Raw genomic sequence first — 4,114 nt, 5'->3', positions numbered from 1 at the left:
TATTTATAGAAACAGACAAAAAAAAAAAAAAAAAACTACAAGTGCTTTAGCCTTGAAGTAATGAATGAATGAGCTAACCTTTCTGCATCTTGAGAATGTGCTCTTTTGATGTGCCCAAAATGCAAACACCTGAACAGCTATAGCATATTTTCAAGCTAACAAACACTCTTCGCAGCCTCATTTAGCAATACCCTAGCATAATAGGGGCAGGCTTTTAGGCAACAATCACTCACATTTTCTGCAAATGTAAAAATCTACTTATTACACAAAATTAAAAAATAAATAAAAATAATTAGTACGTCTCCAGAGGCAAAACTTTACTTTTTCATTAAACTCTTGTTTCCCCACAGCAGTACACTTTTTCCTGTCTACCTTTAGCTAATAAAAACGTTGTAAGAACATTGTTTTGAAATGTTTCCACAACATTGAAATGTCTAGTGATTATAATGTTATTTAAAGGTTACAAAAATGTTTCTTGCAACATTCTACCAACTTTATTTTCACCCATAATATAACGTTTTTGGAATGTTTATTCGTAATATTCTAAGAACGTTAAAATGTCCAGTTTTCATGTCGTGATTAGAACGCTATTTAAAGGTTACAAAAAACATTTCTTAGAATGTTTATGTACAAAAGGACCTTCCGAGAATGTTGTTCTAAGAACATTTTCTCAGCGTTGTGAGAATGTTCATCAAGTACAAATAACATTCCCTGTTAGCTGGGCATGTGCCATCAAATGTCTCTCAGCCAATCACACCAATATCAAACGAAATGCTCTATGTTTCTCAAACTGCTTCTGTTGTGAATCATTGCAATAATGGCCATTTGGAGGAGTACTTGAGCCTTACTGATGGGTCTGATGAGAAAAGCTGCTTTGCATGTCTCTATTTACTGCAAGAGCGCACTATTTTTCAATGCAGTAGAATTAGTATACACTGTGGTTTATGTACATCACATCGTAGTATTGAGGATGAGGGAGTCGCTCCCCTCTGACAGCTGAACCACCAGAGTATTGTTTGCAAACCATTTGCAAGTTCAGTAGTGATGTTGTTGCCAGGCAACCGGCATTCAGCATGTATAGGTGGAGATCTCTTCATGGATGCAGTGGCTGAAATGCACTCGTAGGGAACAGCTGAGGAAAATCCTGCAGCAAGGAGCACCTGTACTCTGAAAGTTCACTCTTAGAGCCAGCAAATGCATGTCAATCTGATAAATAAGCTGAGGTGCATGTCAGAGACTCCATCCTCTGGGTGTTTGCTGGATCTATATGTGAAGAGGCTGAAGCTGATGCAGTGAGGGTGGATCTGGAGCTGACCTGGTTTCCTTATCAAAGAGGCTGAATGCTGTAGGAATCTCCTCCTGGATACACAGTGTACGGGGTTTGGCTGTGAGCTCTTGAGGATGCTTTGGGTTCTTCACAGCCGCAGGAGGAAGCAGAAAGCTGGACGGTTGGACTGTCAGGTGTGTTTGGCCCATCAGATTCATTGCAGCATTGCACGACCTGCAGACATCATGTAACACGCACAGAGATCTTCTCTGCTGCACAAATCTTTGGCTCGCGTCTCTCAGGTGAAAACGGAGGTTGATCATTTTGCCGTCTGACTGAGCGTTTAGCCCTGAAAATGTCAAGATTTAAAGCTCTGTGTTTGGATTACTGGCAGTTTTTGTGCCTGCAACCTAATGGCGCATTTTTCAAAAGGTAAGTGTGAGTTGCCTGTCAAATAAAAACATTTTGCATGCTCTCAAAATAATTCTGGATTGACAAGCAGAATTTATATTGAACAGACTAATTTCAATTAGTAATTGGCCACACTATTAGCACAGTTGTTTTGTGTTTTAATCCTTAATCAAAATGACTCTTCAGCTGGTGTTACCTTGACCACGTGGGCTACTGGTTAATGTTAAACCAATATATTTAGGCACTGTTTTCAGCTGGTTATGGCTGGTAAAGCAGTCCTTCTGAAATCTTGCAAATGGTTTATTCAGTAATCTGGTGCTTTTGTCGTTATTGTTACAGCAATAATAGCAAGTAATGCTAGATTTGAGAAGGGATATATGCACATGCTCTATCCCGATCAAAAAGCCTCCTCAGAAGTGGGTGCCGGCAGTGTTTCGGGAGGAGAGTTAGTCCTCCACGATCCACTGTGCGCTCACATTCAGCTCTGACTCTGTGCTTGTACGGATCGGCCACTTTTCATCATCCAATCAATCCCAGATGGATAACATCAAGTCTCGGCCTACATGTTTTCTTATTAGATATTCAGTTTGACTAAAATATACCGCATTACGGAATTAAGATGGGCCGTTTTAACTCACGATCAAATGTAATTTTATTTTTAGAGGAAACACCACAGTTCTCTGAACTACTACAGCATACTGAGGGTCATAAAGTCTTTACTGTTTAGCTTTAGTAGTGATCTGTACGTTAAATTATATCAAACATTACTTTTTTTGTAAGTTTTCTCACAATGTTATTGGCACAACATAAACTCCATTCTCCATTTCTGGTGCAGGGGTTTCTAACAGTCTTTGACAGACATAAAGAGAGAGAATTATTCACAACAGTTAGAGGAGTTTTCTGGAAGTGTGTATGGGATTGTGGGATTTAAAGGTGTTCTGTGAATATGTGGACCATAAGATCAAGACTTCCTATCATAAAGGGTTCTGGTGGTCAGACTAAACAATTCTGAGCATACAGAGGGAGGAATCCAGTCAAGTCAAGTCACATTTATTTGTATAGCGCTTTATACAATACTGATTGTGTCAAAGCAGCTTTACAGTGTTAAACAGGAAAATAGTTTGTCAATAATGCAAGAAGACAATAACAGAGTCATTTTTCAGCTAAAGTCAGTTCATTGATGATTCAGTCATCATCAGTTCAGCTCTCTTCAATAGTGTCTGTGCAATCAGTCAAGCTTCCCCAACTAAGCAAGTCAAAGCAACCAAAACTCCATCAGTGACAGAAATGGAGAAAAAACCTTGGGAGAAACCAGGCTCAGTCGAGGGGCCAGTTCTCCTCTGGACAGACCAAACCAGCATGGTGTGCTTTAATTCCAGGACAGATCAGCTCCAGTAACATGAGATTTTAAAGGGGTCATATGATGCTTTTTTAAAGATCATTATTTTGTGTATTTGTTGTAACAGAATTTGTTGACATGCTTTAATGTTCAAAAAACACATTATTTTTCAAATACTGTACATTATTGTAGGTCCTCTATGCCCCGCCTCTCTCAAACGCTTCGTTTTCTACAAAGTCCCTCCTTCCAACAAGCGCAGTCTGCTCTGATTGGCCAGCTGACCCAGTGCATTGTGATTGGCCGAACACCACAAGCACTCGTCGGAAATGTAACGCTCTTAAAGATTCCTAAATGCATCTACTTTCGGAAGGCCAAATAAAGTGCTTTTGCTTTCGCCTAGAAACACACAGCGTCTCCCTGACATGCTGCTTCAACACTAACTGCGGTTACTGAAACCACGCCTTCTTTCTTTGCGTGAACATTTGGGCCGCATTATGCAAATATTTCCACATAGTGAGGTAGATATGTGGGGGCGTGGCAGAGTCTTAACTTTGATAAAGAATATCTCTTTGGTTTTGAGACTTTAGTCTTTGCAACTTTAAGGATCTTATCTATGCACAATCAGCTCGTAACACTCCAAAGAGAAAGGAAAACTTGAAATCGCATCATATGACCCCTTTAAAGGAATGAGGTCTTCTAAAATCCCCAAATACTGCACATTTAAAAGAAAATGTTCTACAGTAGACACCAGTGAACGTTTCTTACTAAGAGTGTGGCATCTGTCTTTATTACAACAGGCTGCCTGTTTGTGGGTGTTCGGGACAAATTGTGTCGAATCCCTCATATGCGCTCCAGTGATGTCAGGCTGTCCAGGGAGATAGGTTTTTATAGATTTTTGAGTTCGACTCGAGTTCGAGTCTCAGGTCCGGCAGGAATTGTCGGTGTGGGGGAGTGAATAACCAGTGCTCTCTTCATCCTCAATACCACGACTGAGGTGAGACCCTTGAGCAAGACACCGAACCCCCAACTGCTCCTCGGGTGCTCCGGGTGTGTGTTCATGGTGTGTGTGTGTGTGTGTGTGTGTGTGTGTGTTTGTT

This window comes from Sinocyclocheilus anshuiensis, unplaced genomic scaffold, assembly GCF_001515605.1.
Source record: "Sinocyclocheilus anshuiensis isolate Anshui unplaced genomic scaffold, SAMN03320099.WGS_v1.1 scaffold429, whole genome shotgun sequence".
NCBI classification, from domain to species: Eukaryota; Metazoa; Chordata; class Actinopteri; order Cypriniformes; family Cyprinidae; genus Sinocyclocheilus; species Sinocyclocheilus anshuiensis.
Note: the sequence above shows the minus strand (reverse complement) of the source record.